General features: G+C 43.3%; 1 pseudogene; it reads left to right on the top strand.

The window, feature by feature from the left end:
* The first annotated feature begins 17,735 nt into the window (after positions 1-17,735).
* The window catches only part of LOC127201999 (NADH dehydrogenase [ubiquinone] 1 alpha subcomplex assembly factor 4-like), a 75,728-nt pseudogene continuing 70,553 nt past the window's right edge, over positions 17,736-22,910 (top strand).

Below are 22,910 nucleotides of genomic sequence, written 5' to 3'. Positions count from 1 at the left end.
TCTTATAAATGAGTCTCTGTAAAAATGTTTGGTGGTGTTCTGCCAAGTCAAAAGTCAACAAGTTTTGGAGCAGGAAAAATGTTGTTGGTAAATCTGGCTTCTGATCCTCTGTAGCTCTGTCTGTCCCTGTAGTGACACACTTCCTCTGTTAGTAGTGGATTTTTGTAGATGATCTATTACATGTAAATATAATGATGGCGATAAGATAGATAATGCTGAATAAAAAAGACCGTTTGCCCACAATAAGTGAATTAACAGACTTTAAAAGATTGCAGTACAAAAATAGGAAGGATTCCAGGCATACAAGGTAGGTGTGTTGGGTGATGGCAATCAGAGAAACATGCATCCAAAAAGAGATGGAAACATTTCCTGGACATCCCACAGCCAAGAGATTAAACTTTATCCACAAGGCTGGGATAGAAGTGTGCTATTTAGATCTAGAGGGGGGAAAAGTAAGCACTATCTCCTTATCAGCACTATCCACTGTTATTACACTGGATATGTAAATACTTGAAATTTTCATTCATTCACTACTGGAGAGAGCTTGGAATCCTGCAGTCCAAGGGGCTTAGACCACTGTCATGGCGATGGTTTCATCATGAAAAATGGTAGCACTGGTGTCTGGTGACAGTGTGAGAGCCTGAAGGTATGTGAAACTGAAAGCCCAGTTCTTCAGGGAGGTGGGGAGCAAGGCTGAGTCCATGGCTGTCCTGCTCCAGGACAGCAAGCCAGCAGGAAGCACAGCTAATCCCACTGTTGACAATTCTCCTGCTCTGTGAGGAATCTGGTAGGTTTAACAAATAGAAGACAGCCTACAGCTTGCTCTGATGTTTCCCTTTTCTGACTGGATAAATTTGGAAGCCAAGGACCCTAACAAACAGAATGGCATTAGCTTATATGACATTATTTTTTTAAGGCTTTCGAGTAAATGGTCCTTGTGTCCTGATTGCTTCTATAAAAAGTCCTAAGTTAACTATTCTAAGACCAAGGTCCTATTTTCTGAGTCACCTCCCAACGTTACCCAGGCACCTGTCTGAGTGAAGGGTCAGTAGAACACTTTACTACAAACATGGTGTCTGAGGTCACTTTCAAGCTGTAACTGTTGCTTTCACCTCAACAGTTGGGTGGGATTTAACAACTCTTGGTCTCCCCTTTTCCCCCTGTAAAGTGGGTTTCGGTAACAACTCTAACTTCCTAAGGGTGTTGTGTTTCTTATGTAAAATACTTGGACTAGTGTTTAATAAGCTATACTTTTATACACAACTACTAATCCTGTCCACTAGACGTCATCCATTTGCAAGATGTGATATTTGAAAACAATGCAAGTGGGCTTAATTGCAGGCTATGTGTCCTACAAGCATTGTTACTGTGGCACTTGGAAGTAAGAGAACACACACTTATCTACTTAAAATGATTCTCAAGTTAGAATTATTGTGTCAGTGTTCAATGGCTTAATAACTTGGCAATCTTCCTCATTGTCTTGGGTCAATGAGCATCCAAAATAAGTTTCTTCAGGCAGTGAGGCGGCTCATTGGATGGGTGTTTGCTACGCAAACCAGATGACCTGAGTTTAATCACAGAAATCATATTGTTAAAGAAGAGAACAGACTCCTGCAAACTGTCTTCTGGCTTACACACACACACACACACACACACACACACACACACACGCACGCACGCACGCACGCACGCATGCACATGCACACACAAGAGAGACAGAGAGAGAGAGAGAGAGAGACAGAGACAGAGACAGAGACAGACAGACAGACAGACAGACACCTTAAAGAAAAAGTATAAAAATAAGTTTCTCGGGACTCCTTTTGGCACTTACCTCCTTTAAGTCAGCCAGGGAGACAGTAAGGTGGCTTTGAATTTGAAATCGCCTCTATTCAGTTCTTTTTTAGTAAATATTTCTTTTTTCTTTTCTTTTTTTTTTTTTTTTTTTTGGTTTTCAAATTCTTGTTCCAACTGCTCCCAAATCTTACCAACCTGACTCTGTGGCCTCTATTCCCCCCTCCCCACACATTAAGGCTGATTTGTGTTCCCCTATATTCTCTGTGTGGCCTTCCACTGATATGTGGTTGACTTACAGCATTATGTCAATTCCAGCTGAATCAGAGTATTTACAATAATGTTACCTAAATCAATTTTAGTTTTATTAGGAAGGAATGACTGTTTAAACACATGGTTTTGTTTTGTTTTATCAAACTTGCAACAGAAGAGAGCTGCATTTGAGATATTGGTCAGAAGGCATAATTTTTAGCATATTGCTACAAAGTTAAAAATCATTTTTAAAATCCTGTTAAAAATACCGGCACAGAAATACTATTGCAATGTTTGACTAAATATCTGGCCCCTATGGTCGGCCAAGGTGACACACGGAATTGCATTAACAGCTACCATATTTACAGAGCCAAAGAAAGTAATGGGGTTTGTTAAAACCGCCCAAGGTATTACAGACAGTACGGCGGGCTGTAAGTTGGCTGTGGCAACATGTGCTGAGCTGCCTATTAACTGCTGACTGTGTGCATCTGTTCTCAAGTCTGCACTCAGTGGCCTTATGTTGGTAGCCCACCAGGGATTGTTTATACTATAGAGGCATAAGTCAAGGATGCAGAGTCCCTCAAGAGCTCTGCCAGTGCTTTTTGTTAGTGCCTTTAAATGCTTATAATTTGGTTTGGTAGGCATAATAACCTGAAATGGAAACCTCAAAGTCCATGGAAATTGCCTCCAGGGTTCTCAAGGACACCAAACCCGTTGGATGTTCAAGTCTCTAACATAAGAAATGGTTTCATTTGCAATATCTTATGTACACCATCTTATGCTGTGAATCATTTCTAGATTGCTTATATCTACTACACAGGAAATGCTGTGAAAACCTTTGCTATACTACATTGTATAGAAAATAATGACAAGGAAAAGCAGTCTGTATGTGTTAAGTACAGACGCAATTTTTTCCAAATTGCTCTGGTTCATGGTTAGTTGAATACACAGATAGAGCTTGAAGGAAGGAGGCCCGACTGTATTTCAGTTCCAATAACAAGCACAAGGTTGAACGATCCTAAAATGTAAGTTGCTATCATGGGATGCTCTTATGGAACAAAGCAAAAGTAGCCAGGACTGTCCACTGTCCAGTATGCTCACTTAATCTATTAATTGATCTATACACAGAAAACATATGCACTGGCTCATTTCTTCAAGCGATAACTGGCAAATTGTTAAGAGTAAGACAATCTACGAGATGTGGCATTGCATTCCTATAGTCTCAGCCCATCAGATCCCAAGGCAGTATGATGGGAAGTTCAAAGCCAGCCTATCTAGTGAAAAGTAATCTACAAGTCTATCTTCTGGCATTCAGATAGCATAAAGCCATACAAGACAGCATTGCCAATAGTCCTCTTCAAAGGAATAGAACAGAACTAATAGAATACATGTGGAGGGGAACTATTTGATTGTCCCAAACAGGTAGAGATCAAATAACCCCACGATGGCTGTCTTCATGCAGGAAAGCAATAGCTGCTCGGTCCAAGAAGCTGGGAGATTCAGAATGAGAGTGGTGTGGTGAGGTAGCCCTATCCAAGGCTGAAGACCTGAAAGCCCCCTCCCTCAGAGCTGCTGCGTGGGTATTCAGCAGTGGCTCAAGCGGGTATTCGAAGGGAGAAGAAGCAGGGATCCACAGGAGATGGCAGCAGGAGACTTCACCCACTCAAGAAGGATCCCTCAAAGTTTACCTGCCTTCTCTTCAATTCAGCCTTTTCATTCCACCCTGGCCTTCAGTCTATGGGATCGTGGTACCCACACTCAGGATGGAACTTCTCTACGTGGTTTGCCAACTCTCATGACAATCTTCTTTAGAAACACTTTCATGGGCACATCTGGAAATGTGCTTTCCTAATTCCGTAGCATCCTTCAATTTAACCAAGCTGACAAATAAAACTGTCACAGAGGCAAAAACCCAATTTCTTTAATAAATGCACATAAAGCAGCACAGAAAGATGGGTCTAGGGACAACCTAAAAACTGGGACTTATTGAGACTAGAGAGATGGTTTGGTAGGCTGAGAGCAGTAACTACTCTTCCAGAGGACTTGGATTCAATTCCCAGCACCCACATGGCAGCTTGCACCTGTCTGCAACTCTGCTTCCAGAGGACCTGACAAAATATCAATGCATATAATGTATAATTAATTAACTAATTAATTCATTAAATTGGGACTTCTCAAAGGTTACTCATTAGAATTCTCCAGAGGGCTACTTGTAAAGTCCACATCCTGGCTTCAGAGTCAGCCACATCATTAGTAAGCTCCTAGGGTACACAATTGCTTCAGGTCTGGAGACCACAATTAAGAACCACTGGACTAGAGATGCCTTTGAGACAACATCACGGATTGTAGTCCGTGGGCTTTATTTGAATCCTATATCAATTGAAAATAATAATAATAATTTGGGAAATATTAACCCTGATTCATTTCTGGATTTTGAGAAATTATTGCTCCTTTTTTTTTTTTATAGGCATGACAATTCCTTTCTAATTATTCAGATTGAAAGGTGGTTCCATTTTAAAGACATGTATTGAAACCTTCTGGGTGAAATGGCATGACATCGATGATTACTGTGTTTGAATGCTTGTGTCCTTTCAAAATTCATGTTGAGTTTCCTTTGTCTGAAGTGCAGGGAACCAAGAATGTTTCAGATTTTTAATTAAAAAATATTTGAATAGCCCTTTCTGATGGATTCATTCAAAATTGCAAAATCCAAGCTAGGAGTCCCCTACTTACAACCCTAGGCTTTGGGGCTGGGGGTTAAGACAATAGGACAGGCGCATGGCTGTCTCTCTCTTTTTTTAAATAAATGTCTTTTTAAAATATTTTATTTAATTTTAATGTGCCTTAGTATGAGAGTGTCAGATCTTGGAGTTACAGACAGTTGTGAACTGCCATGTGGGTGCTGGGAATTGAACCTGGGTTCTTTGGAAGAGCAGGCAGTGCTCTTAACCACTGAGCCATCTCTCCAGCCCTCATGACTGTCTCTTAAGATACACAGTGAGTTTGCTTTGGCCTTGGTTACACCATAAGACTGTCTCGACAACAACAAATTTTAAAATCCTAAACTTTTAATGGGTTTAAACCAGTGGCTCCCAAACTTTATAATATTGCAGCCCTTTAATACACTTCCTCATGCTATGGTGACCCCCAACCATAAAATTATTTTTGTTGCTACTTCATAATTGAAATTTTGCTACTGTTATGAATCATAATGTAAATATCTGATATGCAGAATATCTGATATATAAGCCCCTGTGAAAGGGTTGTTGAACCCCCAAAGGGGGTGTCAACCCACAGGTTGAGAACCCCTGGGTTAGCATGTTAGTCACCTTTCTATTACTGTGATAAACACCGATCAACAACAACTTCAGGAAGAAAGAATTCATTTAGCTTGTGGAAATTTTGACTATTCCAAAGGGATAGATTCTATCTATTGTGATGGGAGCAGGAATCTGGCTGATCAAATTTTCCTTCCTCTACAAGAACAAGAATAGACCAGGAAGTGTAATAAGGTTATAAACTTTCAGAGTCTACCACCCCCCAATTGAAGTACTTCATCCAACAGGTCTAATGGCCCTACCTACCTCTTAATACTGCAGGCTGAGCATCTCCAATTTGCTTCCCCACTCAAAATGGTCTGAAATCCAAAAGTGAGAGTTTGAATGAGAAATGTTTTCCAAGGCTCATGTATTTGAACACGTAGTCGCCGGTTTGTGAAGTTGCTTGATTGTAGAACCTTAAGGAGGGCAAATTAAAACAACAACAAAAAAAGCAACATTTATTTAAACTAGAAAGGTCTCTAAGTTAGATCACGTGCTGTTGTAAGTCAGATGTTAAAGGTGAAGTTCCTTCTGACAGGATGCACGTGGAGCACCTGCAATCCAGTGTAGGCACTGCCTTCCCTGCCCTCACGTCTTTTTCCGTCATTGCAAACCCAGGCTACATCATAATTAACACCCAGGGCCAAATAGCCTGAGAGGAAGGAGCCCACATTTGGATGCTTCTCCCTTCTCCGGCATCACAGTGGGCCTCGGTTCAGAGATACAAACACCTACTGGCTTATTATGGATGCTTAGAATAAGACACTGGAAAGATGAGGTGAGACATCTAAGGAAACATTGGCTTTCGTTGTTGTTGTTGTTGTCGTCGTCGTCGTTGTTGTTGTTTTAGATGAGTGCATTTCCTCTGTTCCCAGAGAAAAACACTATCACCATAGTTTAAAACCCTTAGACTTTGTAGATGGTATAAAAACAAAACTTCTAACAACCAACTAACTATTGACAGAGCTCTGCAGTTTCTAAATTTGCTGGTTAAAGAGGTGTTTAAAAAGGAACAGGACGAGGGCAGGGAGAAGAGGAAGAAAGAATTGGACGCATGAAATATCTGTGCTCCATCAAAAATTACCCAAATAGTGAAATTTTAAAATGACAGTTCGATGTGCTTGTTGATGTTTTTTTCTAAATAGAAAATAGAGTTAGGGGTGTGTTGTTGAATGCTTATTAATTCTGGGACTTTTCTGTGACCTGGCTGGTTCCCCAATAATTGATGCAGAGAACTAGTGATTGGTTAAGTAAGTCTTGAGCACAGTAACTGGGCAGGTACGATTTGAACTAATTTCCTAAGCTAGTCTGGCTCCTTCCCATCTGCATCCCCAAATTACTTGTCCATATGTCATCATATCTGGACTGGCAGATACAACTGCTTTCTCCCCCCTCTTCCTCCTCCTCCTCCTCCTCCTTTTCCTTCCTCTTGTCTTCTCTTTCTTGCTCTCTCCCTGGTCTCGTGGTCCCTACCTCAGACCTGAAACCCAGGAACAGAACTTCCACCAGTAATTGGCTGCCAACTTTTTCAACCAATCAAAGATAACTGAGAAGAAAAGTTAACAACATCCCTTGGTGTACGTGAGGATGTACTAGTCTGGACTGAAACCAGGTCTTGGGGCCAGTATTTAGCATTTGTATGCATAGGACCAGACTAGCCTCCAAAAGGGGTGTGATCTGCCAATGAGCTTGTCTGAAAGCATTTGATAATTGCCTCCAAACTGCTACTACTGGGCTGCAGCATTCAAAGCAATCACACTTTTCAGTCAATAGAAATTACTAACAATTTTGAGGACTATGAACCAGAAATTTGGCATTGGTGCCTATGACAAGGTAAATTTCAGCCTCCTCATTGCATTGATATGGAAACAGTGGCTTTAAAAGGTTGATAAACTGTCTGAGATCATGAGGATGGATCTGGTCTATTCCTCCCCCTTACTTTTGTCACTAACAGCTTTCTCAAAGCCAGTAGGTATAGTCCTGTGGATTGTGATGGACAAAGGAACCCCAGGCTGGGAGAGGAGGTAAAAGGAAGCCGTGGCTGAAATAGAGTCCAGACTTGTGTGTGTGTGTGTGTGTGTGTGTGTGTGTGTGTGTGTGTGTGTGTACTAGCCATGAGACTGTTTCTGGGGAGGACACCTCCCCAAGTCACACAGAGGCATTTTTACAAACAAGTGGCAGCTCAAGTCCTTCACTAACTGGTTCCTCTACCCAGGGAGCTCTTATCCTAAGGAGCCAATGTTCTTGGAATGTTGCCATGTGTTGGAATGGATAGCTGCCTAATAGAGCCAGAAGTGGTTTTGTCCGTGGAAGTTGTTGTCCTAAGTTTTGAAGAGTAGACTGGATACTAGGAGTCAGGTGACAGTTTGAGACTATGGAAGGTTTCAAAGCTGGGACTATGCGGTAAAGGGGTGAACAAATGTGCTAAATTCACTAAAATTAACCTAACTTCACACATGACTATTCATTTTTATTTTATGTTCATATATTTATTTCATTTAGAGGGTTTGACTTTAGATGTGTCTACGCACCATGTGCATGTGGCGCCCACAGAGACGGGAGAGGGTGTTGGATCTCAGGGAACTGGAGTTACAGGCAGCTGCAAACCACCCTGTGGCTGTGGTGGGTGGTGCTCTCAACCGCTGAGCCACCTCTTTGGCTCTATATGCGTGCACTTTAAATAAAGTAGATTTTTAAAAATGCTTGGATCAGACCAACACCTCCTTTAGTGGGAGTCCTTCTACGAAGTTCTTCTGTAGTTTGGGAACAAATGGGGTCATAATTCAATTAAGCCAGTACATGTGACCTGAAATTTTAAGCATCAGACCTTGCTTTGTGGTCTTAGGGGACCTGTGCATTTACACAGAACCCTGAGCTCAGAAGGCTACCCTCTCCATTGTGAACGATGCACAGTTGCCATTTATATTGAAATTCATAATACCATCTTTGAACTTCTGTTAAGTGAAGGTGTTTGGGGAGGAGATGAAGTCCCAAATGCATGTTTAGATTATTGACATGTGCTTGGCCATGTCAGAGACCCCAGTGCCTCAGAACCGGGGGAATGGCAAGACTTTGCTAAAGTTAGTTTCACAGGAATGTTAAGGCCTTGTCCTAGAACAAGCATGGGTGTTGATGAAATTTAGCTAAAACCATTATACCCAGAAAGTATTATTCTCAATTTCTCCACCTGGATGTTAGCATTGTGTGCAGAATATATCAACCACAGCTTCATCCTCTAAGACGACGACTCCCCTACACAGACTGCCCTCCTGCTGAGATTAGCTCTCCCACCACCTCCTCCTCATTCTTGCTTTATGCAATAAGCTCACTGTGTTTCTGGGATGCTGACCCACCTCAGCCCAGCCTCTTCATGTACGTGTGTCTATTGTTTCTTCCATGAACTGGGTCAATCCCTAAGCCATGCCGGTCATGGCAAAGATGGCAGAGCAGGGCTTGTATTCATAAGGGGAACACACGCAACATGTAGCATATGTCAGAGTTCTGTAAGCTCACAATTCTAGGGGCCCACCATACATGGAGAGCTCAGCAAGATTTTAAACCAGTGAAGGTGAGTATGTTTTCTCTAAGACTAAGGAGCAAGAACTGTCCCCAAGAGGCCACGGTTTTGATTTGAACCAGAAAGTTCTTAAATGCAGATAGAAAGCAACGGTCTCTGAAGAAACACAAATCCCCAACTCACTCCACATGAAAAATCTGACTATCCCACAACTGCCATGCTGGGAGCCCACGCTGGCCAGCTTAACCCTATCAAAATCTTTCCCGTGTTCCTTCCTTCTCTGCATAGCCTGGCCACTCCCCTGCCTCTCCCCTCGAAATGCTAACAGTGGAGGAAAAAGGAAGAATAAGCCAGTGTCTCTTCCTTTCAGGCCCTCCCCACTCACCAGGAAACAGAAAGCATGGCAGAGAGCTATGGCGAAATGTGTGGTTGTGTGACACTCTTCCTGGGGAGACACGAGTCAGCATCTACTTGTGTCAAATAAGGAATCCACAACGAACTAAAGTAAGGACACCACCGAAGTCCAACTTGGTGAACCTGTGAGTTTTATTGAGGTTACTTATGGGAATGTAGGTGAGGGGTTACCTACGGGGGGGCAGAAATGACTCAAAGACAGTCATACCATCCAAGGCCCACTGCAGCATAGGTGACAATTCACAAAAGCTGGAACCCTGGGACACGGACATGCTGCCTGACCTGCACACAGCCTAACCAGTCAAAGAATGTTTCTTTCAAGTACTTTGGGTAGTCTGAGAGACATGTCATTGGTCCTTATTGGGGGGTGAGATTGGAGAGGATGGGGCCTTCTGCTTTTGAGTCTTCTGCCTCCTGAATTATAAGGGTCTTCCTTATAGAACACTCCAGATCTTAGGGGGTTTCTCTGCAGGATGGAATGTTATAACTTGGAGGAAGCAGCTACACAGTGTGTGCCCAAATCCAGACATGGGTGGAAATTAGTGAGTCGGTCTTGGGCTTTTTTTTTTTTTTTTTTTTTTTCCTATTCTAAGGAGGAAATGCACACACATATGCAAACTGTGTCAAGAATCCCAAGTAGACACATTACTAGTGTAGTTATGGATGACATTGCACAAATAAAGTTGAATACCAAATCTTATGTATATCTGATATTTTCATTAGTCTTTAACGTGGTATCACATCTCAAACGTTACAAATTACTAGAACAAGCTGAGAGGCTCTTAAGCAGGAAAACAGCGGCTGGTTCAGTGGCTATAATAGTAGCTTTCTTGTGTTCTGAGCAAAGGAATGTCACATTTTCACTTTGCACCAGGCCTTACAGGTTCTGAAGCTAGTCCTTTCAAATAGAGCCATTCCACCTTCTCAACATACATGTGACAAAATGGGGTTGGGAAGGACACTGTACCATTGGCCCAAGATGACAATTAGAAGCAGACTTGACTCCGCAGGCAGCAGCATCACTTTCCAGGTATTTCTACCACTTCTGCAGCTGTTTTATTTTTAATTTTTAAGTTGGCATAAAAGTAGACATTCCTATTTCAAAACAGCAAGTTCAAAGAATGACCAAATTAGACATATTTGCTGAAAACGGCTCTCAGAAGCTTTGAAAGATGGCATTTTGTTTGAAGCAATTAAACATATTTTCTGAGCTTAAAATTCCCTCCTGTCACTGAGGAGTCTAAATAGATCTTGAATACAGCACAGAGAGTCTTTGTGGGAACCCATTACAGATGAATATCTATTTGTAAACCCAGCTGCTTTCCAGCTTAAAATATTTAAAGGAAAGAAAAATAATGTGCTTTATTTAAACATGAACAGAGGGAGGCCTAGGTCCCATCCCTTTTCTGAAGGTTTAAAACGCTATGCTCATAGAGGATCCAGGACAGAAGACAAAGTTGAGCCCCCTCCTTTGCCAGCAATCTTGACAACTGTTGGCAGAGATAGACGTAAATGCAAACTGCCCTCCAGTTTTGGAATTCCCAAGTAGTAATGACTATAAGCCAGCTCTTAGCCACCTTCAGAGAAATCTGTCTGTACAGTCGCAAGATAAAGTCAGTATGCAACACAAAGCAAAAATGTAAGCGTATCTCAGAACTTCTTGGTTAAATGCGTGCTGCTGATAGAACTATCTGTGGCTCTCCATGCCTCACACTTGTCCCCAAGTCCTATCTGGATGTGTTTTGTTTATGGCCCACCCTCCAGCTACCTTTTGTCCTGCAAACCCTTTCCTCCTACAAGGTCACAGAAGTCATCATCTGCTCCTACAGAGTGGCAAAGTCAGCCCCAAAGGTCATGGTCGGGTGTTGAGAGAGGAGTACAGCAGCCTTGGCTAACAGCTATGGCGCCCTGAGCATGTGTTATGAGCTGCTGTGATAAACTCCACAAGGCTTCACAACATGCTCTGAGGTAGGATTATTCCATTTGAAGATAAAGATACAAAATCTCAAAGAAGTAAGCAGCTCGCCCCAGGGGTCGTATCAAATCGCAATTCGCAGCCATTCTGTGAATCAGTTACGTAATTATAGAATGTTCAAGAAGCCCTGTGGTTATGCCACTTTCCTGAATCTTTTTCCTTTTCCTCATACTATTCATCCTGAGCCTTGTGCGGCTAACACTGTGGTTCATTCAAGCAGTCAAACACAGACGGTAATAGACCAGAGCTACTTTAATCAAGGTTGCCATTAACCAATGGCTTTCTAGGAATTACACAAAAGCGCCCTTCCTTTGATTTTGGTGCTCAGGTCTGGGCCAGGTATTTCTAGGTTCTTGGCTGCGTATCTAAAGAACCAAAAAGAAGGGTTCACACAGATGCCCAAAAGTAGCAAGATAATTCTATTCAGAGTAAAGCAGTAGAATCAGTTAGGAAAGGCGGCATTGTCAACACTGGCAGCAGGCCACATGTGGGTTCTCAAGGCTCCTGCAAGGCATTGTGGGATCTACAGGAAGGAGGTGCTGGCTACTAAGTGGAGTATCCTGGGGGTTTCTTTATTTTGATTGATAGATTATGTCACATGACTATTTCTTTTTTCCTGCTGCACATGTCTTTTCCCATAGTGCATCTCACTTTTATCATGGGAACACCCAAGAAAGCTCAGGCATACAGTGGTAAATATAAAAATCTCCCTGCAAGTTCTCCCTGCAACCGACACAGTTTTCCTTACCGCACATGCAACCCAAAACCAACTCAGGCCAGACTAGCCTTTCTGGTCCATCTCATACTCAGATGCACGGATGATGTCCTCAAATAGACACTGTCTACATTTGATTGTTTTTAGGAAGGAGAAACTTCCGCTGTCCTGAGAGGGGTACACGTGTAGGTCAGTGTAGGTGAGGATATGAGGTGTGGGGAGACTAGGATTTCTAGGTGCGTTGGTTTTGAGTGATGTGTGTGTGTGTGTGTGTGTGTGTGTGTGTCTAGTATATGCAGGCAAGGCAGCTAGGCAGTCGTGCCTTATTAAAGAAGGCACCTGCAAACTCTATTCCAGCAGAGCCCCAGGTTGCTAAGCTCCTCCCTGGCCTCATCTGGCTGCTTTGAGCTGATTCCCTCCCTGCTCCCCTTCCCTGCTGGACACCCTCAGGCAGGGTGCAACCTCTGCTGTGTACAAAGTGGCTCCGAGCTTACCAAAGCGGCTTGAACTGTGGTGGTCATTTGCAAATAACGGTCATTTCACAAGACAGCTGTGTCATGACAGCGAACGGCTGCACACCAGCTCTCTGTATTCTGCGAACGAACAGCCTCATCTCTAACATATGCGTACTCTTGTGTATGAGTCTCAAGAGAGTGTTTGAATAAAGACTAGAGAGCTGGGTGCTGTGGAACCGACTCATTAAACCCAGGAACCCTTAATTGGGGGGCGCGTAGGAGAAAGCTGTGTATCTTACATGAGCACGCTCCTGAGGTAGCGCGAAAGAGCAGGATATGGCTATTAGAGGAAACACATCTAATCAATACAGTTTGCCTGGATACAATGCAGGCTGGCCAGTAAAGGCAGGCGCTGGGTCTCTGCTGGGACTGCTTTGAAAGCAGTGGCCTCATTCTGACCCTGGGGATGATTTTCTTCCCGTTTAACCAAGAGTTATGGTGCTTGTCACTTGCCTAAATCTCCATATAGCCACTAATGTAGAAAACTGAAGAATTCACTTTGTCGAGAGGAAAACCCTCGCCACTAAGCAAGTTTCTAGGATTTATATCAGGGAATAAAACTGCCTCTGAGCACATGATAGAAGCTAGTCATTTGGCATGCCAATACCCCTATATTAAATTATATTAGAGTCTTTATTTTTCAAGGACTATTAGATCAAGCTGTCTTACCAAAATCTGACCAAGTGAAAAGTCCTTTCTATCTTTCAAGGCCCAGGGTAGCTTTCCCATTGGCATAATCCCAGTGAAACCAGTGCAGAGCCCATTGTAATCGTGGCTTCCATTTTGGATGGCCTACCCTCAGACCGCATAAATCTCAAGCTAGTGAACTACCCCACTTTTGCTAGCCTTCAGTATATAGATAATAGAGCTATAATTTAGTCTGAAGTGTGTACAGGGAGAATTCATGCTGGGAACCTGAGCCTCAGGGAATGTAGCCATTCCGCCACTAATAGGAAGCCACATTCATGTCAGCAAATCCTCTGAAGTGGAGAGCTTCCTTCGGGGTACACTGTGCTGAGAGTCCAAAGGAAAAAGTTTGTAAGAAAAGGAATCAAGTGTAAACAGATAGCAGGTTTATTTTCAGGATTATGTGAAGTGCATGCGCGTGCACACACACACACGCACATGCACACACACACACACACACACACACACACACACACACAGAGGCACGAACACTAAAATGCCTTCTTCCACTGTGCAGTGTTGTCATGGTTACCTGATCCCTTATCAAACAGGAGAATCAAACAGGGAAGGGAAACCTAGGAAATAGAGTAACCAGAGAGGCCTGGATTTTCATAGAGCTTTTCATCCAATGGGGGTTATTTATGAGGGCTTAAAATAGGAGAGGGCTTTATGCTGCACTACCCAGTGTTTTAAGGAACTTATTTTGCTAGGTAGAATGGGACTTTGTCCTGCTGTGCTTTTTTGAGAGATGAAAACATGATGGCTAAAATATCAGTGGTCACAGGGGTCTCTAAATGAACAATAACTTATAAGTACCTTAAAAATTTTTTCTTCGTGCACTAAAAGAAAACATCTTTTACATGAAATGCATAAAATTTGGTTGACTTTTTTAAAAAAAAAAAACTGAATTTTACAGCTTCAAACACTTTAAAGTATTTTTGGTGGGGTTTACAGTTTTAAGTTCTTTAAAATGTTCTTTTAATCATTATTTTTATTTTTCACTGTATGAGTGATTTGCCTGCATGTGTGTCTGTGCATCATGTGTATTCTGGGGCCTGTGGAGGCCAGAAGAGGGAATTGGATCCCCTGAAACTGGAGATGTAGACGGTTGTGAGCTGCCATGTGGGTGCTGGGATTCAAGCCCAGGTGTTCTGTGAAAGCAACAAGTACTTTTAACCACTGAGCCATCTCTCTAGCCACTTAAATTGTTCTTAGAGATTATGAAGATATGCCCTCAGTTTCTTTTCACAATTATAGACTAGAGGAAAAAGCAGGATCACCGGCCTCTGCACTGCTTTCACTCTCCCAGGCATCCCCTCCCTTCACCCCTGTAAACCACAATGCCTTCACTCTCCCAGACATCCCTTCCCCTCACCCCTGTAAACCACAATGCCTTCACTCTCCCAGGCATCCCTTCCCCTCACCCCTGTAAACCACAATGCCTTCACTCTCCCAGGCATCCCTTCCCAGCACCACTGTAAACCATTGTTCTGGGGAAACACTGAGCCTATAGATTTCTGGGTACAAATTCTAATGTTTCCAAACAAAATCAATACGTATAATAACAGCTTACCACGTAACAGGCAGTCAGAGTGCATATAAGGTGGCAGTATGAAAAGGCTAAGCCTAGAAGAGATGGAAATTTAGCTGTTTATTTCAGGTCTTTGGAGAAGGGTGGAGGGGGGTGAGCATGGCAAGGAAGCAAAGGATCAGCAGTTTAACAGTCTCCCCATCACTCCCGTTCTCACATCTCACAACAGAAAGGCTGGAGACCCAGCCGGGGAGATCTTCCACACGGGAAAATAAATCCTAGACTTAGTAATTTTGACTTCTCAAAGAATGGGTTGAAAATTAACACCCTGACAACTTGTATGATGGTTAATACTTATTGTCACCTTGATAAGATCTGGAGTCGCCTAGGATACAGACCTGGGGCATGCCTGTGGTGGACTGGGTTAGCAAATATGAGAGAGCCTGTCCGCTGTGGGTGGCATCATCCCCCGGGCTGAGATTCTAGACTGTATAAAGAGGAGAAAGTGAGGTGAGCACAGACATTCATCTCTCCACCCACAGATGTGATGTCACCAAATACTTCAGGTTCTGACTGCTTTAACTTTCCCACCACGATGCCATTGCATGTCAAAACAAACACTTCCTAAAGTTACTTTTTATCAAAATATTTACCCTTCCAGGAAAAGTAACTAGAACATGTTAGTATGGACTGAAGATTGTTTTGGGTGCTATAGATTTGATATTTTTGTGTCACACAAATAGCATCCTCTGTGAAACGGCATCTTCATGAAACGTGAAGAGACCGAAGATGAGAGGAAATAGTTCATTCTGAGATGCAAAAGGTTGTCTTTTTTGTTGTTTCTTAGGGGAGTTTGTGTGCTTGTTTGTTTGATACAGGGTCCCGCTATTCAAATTCACTATCCTCCTGCATCAACTTGTCAAGTTCTGGGGTTGCAGGTGTGCCAACGCTGGCTTACGGGCTTACCTCTAAACTCCTTTACTCTATCATCCAACAATAAGGCTGACAAAGCGCTAAAAGATGTCCTCACAGAATAGTTCCACTCCTGATGAGATGTCTTCGAATGTATGTTTTACGTCACACTCTTTTCATTTCTGCTCTATAGTACAATTTGTAGTTTGTCTTTTTGTGTACAACTCAGTGTGATTAAGTTATAGTGCATGCAGGTTGTATTGCTGTATAGCAGTGGAGGCTCTTTAAACATGAATTATATAGAGGGAGGCTTGAGGCCTTACCAGGCTCAGCATAGCTTTGTACTCTTGAGGTAATTGAGAATTGATTCTAACTTTTCCATTAAAATTTAAGATACAGAAACATTCCCAAATGTAAATTGAGAAGTCACTGTTCATGGGGGCATAACTGTGAAATGCCTTAAAACAATCGAACCCTATCAGCATAAAGCAGAAGAAAGAAATATCTAAACCTGTTTGTCACTGGAAAGCCAATTTCTGGGATGTATTAGTCATCTCCCAGACTAATTCAGGGCCAAGAGCCAAACCTGTCATCCTAGAATTCCGTGAATGAGAGGTCAAATGGAAAGAAGCAGTGGCTGGGTGCTGGCACTGCACACAGAGCCAGAAATGAGATCGTTAAGGTTTCACTCAGCCACTAGGAGAAGAGACATGAGGCAGCTTCTTGATTTGGGGTTTTTGGTTCCATGTGATAAATCCCCAGGTTATCTTTCCTGCATAGTCTATAGAATCACAGAATCCTCTCTGTGATGCACATTCATGTGGAAATTGGCCCAGGGACCTCAGGGTGCTGTCAACACAGCCAATAACACTTAACTAATTCACGGCTTGCTTTATTTATTTATTTATTTATTTATTTATTTATTTATTTTACTGCTATAGAGGCCCTGAACCTGCCCCCTTCCCGCCAGCTCTTTTCAAATGCACTAAAACCAAATACTACAAATAATAAATCCACTTCCATTTTTCTTTTGTTATTTTGGATCTGATTATGTTGTTTCTTCAACAACAACAACGACAACAAACCTTATTCAACATATATACCAAATAAGAAGAAACCACAGAGTATCTGTGGGACTAGATTTGACTTCTCAAAGTTTATTTCTTTTGATATGAAGCTGTGTTTTAGTGGAGGGAGGGAACTTTATAGCAGGAAGCTGAGGTTTCAAGTTTTATTCTAGTTGTATTTTTATTAGAAACAGTATTGTGTTTTCTTTGCAGAATCTAAAATACTAAATTTCATATTTCAGTTTCTGTAAAGGCTCCAAGATCCAAGCCTAACACTGAATGTGTGTGCTTGACCCGGTAGCCCATTAACATTAAGGGTTTATACATAAGGATGAGGCCACACATAGCCACCCACCACCAGCATGAATAATGCATGATATGATACTTAGCGCCTTGGAGCAGCAAGCTGCAGAATGTACTCCTTTAATATTTCGAGCACATCTAAATTGTAACAAATAATGAACATGAGATTAGTCTCTAGGGTGTCGCTGTACAATTTTGGATCTTAGGCCATTGCTCTGGAGTCTATCCATGTAGGTTAAAACCTAAGCATTCAAAATGGAAATATAGATGTGGTATAATTATCAGATTGCAGATGCTTCGGAGCTTTTGAAATGAACTCGCGTTCCATAGAAGAAGCTATATGTAGTAAGAACTTGTAGGTCACATAAGACCCTAATCTGGTGGGTTTTTTCCCAAGGGATTTTACTAGAAGAGTCTCATCAAGGAATATTTATTAATATTGACTAGCAGCAAGAAGTTTCTTTTGTGTACTAAGCATACTTTAGATAAACAGTAGCAATCATGGGGTATCCTTGTGACATCACCAGACTCCAACAAAAGCTTCCCAGTTAACTTGTCTGAGCGCTCATTCTCCAGGGCATCCTCTCTTCCTTGAAGAACCCTGTTCTCTAAACCTGATAGGCCTGAAGGTCAAAATCTACTTGACATCAAAGGCTACCGGCCTCAAAATGAGGTCCATTAAAAAGCCCTAAATCCAATACCCCTTCATGATAAAAGTTCCAGAGAGGAACTGATGATGTCATGTTGTAGCGATGGGGGCTCCAATGAGACACAGCACAGGAACTTCTACCTGGAGAGTAGTGGAGAGTGGGGTGCCAGCAAGATGAAGCCACCCACAACTCCTATGCACCCTTCTCCCAGCAGCCTCCTGAGTGAGCAGCTGAGTCACCAACCAGAGGTCAAAGAAGAAATTGCTAGAAAGGATAACAAGCTGATGTCATAACTAAGCAATGTATGTATGTCAATTCCAAACAGCTCCTGTCTTCCTTACACATAAAAGAAATTGATTCACAAGAACCCAAAAAATTCAGATTGTCTATAGGGCATCACTCTGATATGAATATTATGGATGTTCCCAAAGGCAAATTTCTATTATAGAAGCATTGACCCTTCTCAGTAAACTTTCTCCAGAAAAAACAAACAAACAAACAAACAACCCCCTCCTCCAAAAAAAACTTTCTCCAGAAACACAGACTCCTGGGAAAACCACAAAAGAATCCCATATAGAACTGAAAGATACAAATTCCCTTCTCAAATATTTAGTTACTATTGATGTCAAAATCTTCTCTCCAGAAGACAAGGAAAAAAATATGATCAAAATGAAGAAAACCACAGAACAACTTCCAATCTCCATGTCCTCTTCTTTTAGCATATTAAGTGTTCCCTCCCCTTGTGTTTTTGTTTTTGTTTTTGTTTTTTTGAGCCAGGGTTCCTCTTGTAGTCCTGGGCTGGCCTCGAACTCACAGAGATCTGTCTGCCTCTGCCTCCTGAGTGCCACCACGCCTGGCCAGAATCTGAGTGAAGTAACTAGATAGAATTCTCAGAGGTAACCCTGGGGCTTACCAAAGAGCAAAAATGACTGTGTAGCTCAGAACATGACCAGGATGAGGAAAAAGCAATCATCTTGATTAGCAATGGAAGGGCACAGCTGATCTGGGATCACAAAGGACCTTGTTTATAAGGAGCCAGAGTCACAATATTATCCTGAAACTCAAAGTTGACTCATAGCGGACATGGTAGGAGAAAAGACTAATATTTCAGATTTGCATTCAGAAAAAAAATAAATAAATAACTGGTAGCCACAGGATTAACAAATTAAGGCCAGACTGGGGCTGGAGAGAATCCTAAGAGGGTATTACAAACACCAGGCCCAGCTGTGGTGAAGCTGAACTAAGACATAAGCCAGGGAGGAGAAAGGGACGAGAAATGAAGGAATTAAAGTACAAACCTGATGGGACTAAAGGACGCGGGCTGTGGGTATCTGAAAGCAAGGTTTCTGGTGTGTGTGACACCCTGGCCCCCAACCCCCCATCGCCCGACCAAGGTCAGAGAGGCTCATGCAACTAACTGTTGAGAGGATGAAATGAAAACAATGGATGTCTGGCCCATGGGCCCTGCTCAGTAAACACTCTCTTCCCCTCTGTTCTCTTATTGCTGGCCTCACTACTTAGCAGGAACTAAAGCCAGGAATGTGGGAGCAATTCTAGCTCCTTCCACCCTTTGCCGTCATGCCCAGTGGCCCAGAGTTCAAGAGCTAAGTGCGGGAGGGACAACCAGGGAGGAAGCCTTGTGCACGGGGTGTGTGGCTTGTTCCTGGCCTGAATTTATGCTTTTGGAAGAGGAGGCCAAGGGCACTCTGTTTCAAGGTGCTCTGCAGCCTGTACCCTTCCGGGCTTGTGTAGGGGTGAGTGAGGGTGAAACAAGGCTGCTCCTAGAACAGCGGCTCCTTTGGCTCCTTCGTCTCTACTGCTTCTTCTTTCCTCAGGTCCATTCAGAACAGACAAGGTCTCAAATGTTAGATCTCAAACTTGGGAGGAATGACTACCTGAGGTGCCTATTTAAAAATATTTTTTTTTATTTATTATAATTTATTCACATTACATCCTTACTGCTATCCCCTCCTGTTCGTTCCCACCCTCCTCTTTTTTGTCCTATTCTCCTCCCCTAGACCTCTGACTGGTGAAGGAGTATGTGTGGGCTCCTCCCCCCACAGTCTGCCCATAGCCTATCAGGTCTCATCAGGATAGCCTGTATCCCCTTGTCTCCTTCCTCTGTGTGCCCACAAGGCCATCCTGCCAATGGGGCAACGATCAAATGGTGGGCACCAGAGTGCAAGTCAGAGGTTCCGTGGCAACCCCTCAACCCCCCCACCCATTGTGGAGAATTCGCTATGCATCTGAACAGAGGCCTATTACCATATCAAAGGACGCTGGCAGCCAGGCTCCCAGCAGTGCCAGTACCTGGTGGGACCACTACTTTAAGCCTCCCCATCCCATGAACTTCACTTCACTTCTCCCAGCTTCTCTTTCGAAAACCTAGCTTATTTTGGTCTCTTGGTTTCCAGGTTCTCTCCTTGCCCACCCCCAACCCCCAGCCCCCACCACCAGCCCCAATGGCTCCGTTCAATCTACTGTCCATATTCAGTCTGGATCCTTCCAGATTCCTCTGGCTGTTTTTTCCCTGATATCTACAAGAAACCTTCTCTTCACCCAATACCTCAGAGCATCCATGTTCTCATTTTTTTTTTCATTCAAATTAACCAAATCCTAAACAGAGCTGAGGACAGTTGGATTCTTTTATGAAGTGGAAGGTGTATGTTGTTTTTGTTTTAATTCTTGTGTGTGTGCTTGTCCACATGTGTGAGGGTGCACAAGCACACAGGTGTGTGTGTGTGTGTGTGTGTGTGTGTGTGTGTGTGTGTGTGTGTGTGAAAACCAGAGGTCTATGTGGAATGTTGCTCCTTTTTTTGAGACAGGGTCTCTCACTGGGACCTGAGGCATGCCAATTCAGTTAGACTGCCTGGCTAGGCAGCCCCAGGGGTCCATTTGTCTGCCTCCCCAGTGCTGGGTTTATAGACGCACAGAACTCATGTGAGTTCTGTAGGTCAAACTCAGGTCTTTCTGCTTGCACGTAACCCATTGAACTATGTCTTCAGTTCCAAGTGTCTCCTCATTTTTATAAATAGTTAAGGCCAGGAAAAGCATAAATATGCAAACAGAACACAGATTCATTGCTGACAAGGGTGAGGTGAGAGAAAAAGAGGTGAGGGAGCGTCACAGCAGACTCAGCTGTCCTGGGCCTTGACTGTGGCATCCATTTTGATTGCTGCTTTCCTTCAAGTGGCTCTGAGCCACTTGTGAAAACCCAAAAGAGAAAACCCAATAATTTGTAAGTTACAGCTCAATAGAGAACGCTCTAGATAGACAGAGGACCAAGTAACTAGAAATGCTCCTAAGTAGGTAATAAGGCTTCAATAAATTTTGGCCGGAAGAGTGACGATGGGTCCAGATAAGCCATGGGTCTTCAGAGTTGCACTCACTTCTTCCTGAATGTTTGCTCTTCTAATTTTTATTTTCTTGAGGAGTGGGTGTCATTGAGACTGACTGACTGACTACGTACTGTACACAGTTGTGTACAGTAATGGGTTTCACCGTGACAGCGTCACCCATGCGTACGACTTACGTCTGTCATCCTCATCCTTCCTTCTTTACCCGCCTTTGTAAAGTCCCCTCCTTCAGTGGTTCCCAACCTTCCTGGTGCTGTTAGCTTTTGATACAGATCCTCATGCTGTGGTGACCACCCCCCCCACACACACACACACAACCATAAAATTATTCTGGTTGCCACTTTATGACTGCAACTTTGTTAATGTTATGAACCATAATGTAAGTAACGGTGTTTCCCAATGGTCTTAGGTGACCCCTGTGAAAGGATCATTCACCCCCAAAGAGGCTGTGACCCATAGGTTCAGCACCACTGCCCCCCTCCTTTCCCCCAGCTCCTTTTGATTCCCTGATGTTCTCTCTTCTAATTTTACATCTTCTCTTTTCCATCCCTGGATTCCATGCATGAAAGAAAACACTCTATGCTTTTCTCCCTGGGCCTGGACTATTTTGCCTGGCATGTTGATGAAGGAAGACTGTGCTTTTAACTAGACGTGCCTTCCCCTGCCGTTTCCTTTCCATTCCATCACAGGCCTTGCTTGGATTGCAGTCCTGGCCCATCATCTCTGGGTCTCAGGTAGAAGACTGTTGTGTTGACCTGAGGGGGAGGTGTACCTGTGTGAGTTCAGGTGATACAGTGAGAAAAGTGCCTGGCCACCAGAGTGGGAACCAATGTCATCAATGTCATCTAATCTTTGATCACTCTGTATGGATTGCCTACATGCTGGCTTTGACCATCTTTCTTGTCTCATAGCGAATCTGTCATGCAGGTGCCAGAGAACTGACCCTGACTTCATTCTGCCACGAGGGATGCTCCGAGAGCTGCCTGTTTGCCATTAGAAGGGATGTTCCATGCTGTTTCTCAAAAAAAAAAAAAAAAACTTTCTCTAGTCTTATAACAGGAAAGCACCTTGATTTCCTTCTTAGTCTGTCTCATCCGTCCCACCAGACAGGACAAAGCATTTGTCTTATAGGCCTTTCTAGGAACTAATTGCCGTCTAAACAACTCAAAACTTCAAGTGTCAAAGTCTTGATTTTTCTTCTCTCATCCGGACATGTTTTGTTTACTATAGGGCATGGAAGCCCTATACTAAAAGATGGGATGGCATTTGTTATCCACAGTGGCAGAATGCGGAGGTTGTGGACACGGAGAGGAGGAATCACTTTCTACCTGATGACCAACCAGTATCTTGCTCAGGAGGATCTAGGTGATGGCTCGTTCCACTAGCAACACAGCCGAAAATGGCCATTCTTCTTCACCCCTCCCTACTTGTGGTAAGTGAAGGGGAGCCTTTCTGACCACTGTGATGGGACGTGGGTACCAAAGAGCAGGGGCTTCCTCTGTGCAGAGGCTGGGGGGCAGCAGCTAGGCGTCGCTAATACGGAGCTCATTGAGGTCCTCCCACATCCGCCTCCAACTCTACAACTGAACCTTGTTGAGTCCACAGTTTTCCTGGCACAGTCCCTCTGGGATTTTCTGAGTCCTTCCTCTCCCCATGCCCAACACCAACAAAATACGAGATGCAGCCTCTTAATTGCTTCCTTCCTACCAGCAAGGCAGCTAGCCCTCTGCGCTCGCTGAGGCCCTGCTTCCGCCTCCAGGGCTGTTGAAAGAGTCCTAATTCGTTTGAAGTGCAGAAACAGCAAACTTTTACTGAGTGCTTATTGCTGACCCCAATTAGGTCAGTTAATCCATGTGCACTAGTGAAAGACCAGCTGAATCCAGGCTCACTCAACCCGCAGCCATA

This window comes from Acomys russatus, chromosome 18, assembly GCF_903995435.1.
Source record: "Acomys russatus chromosome 18, mAcoRus1.1, whole genome shotgun sequence".
NCBI classification, from domain to species: domain Eukaryota; kingdom Metazoa; phylum Chordata; class Mammalia; order Rodentia; family Muridae; genus Acomys; species Acomys russatus.
Note: the sequence above shows the minus strand (reverse complement) of the source record. Positions and strands in the feature narration are given on the sequence as shown.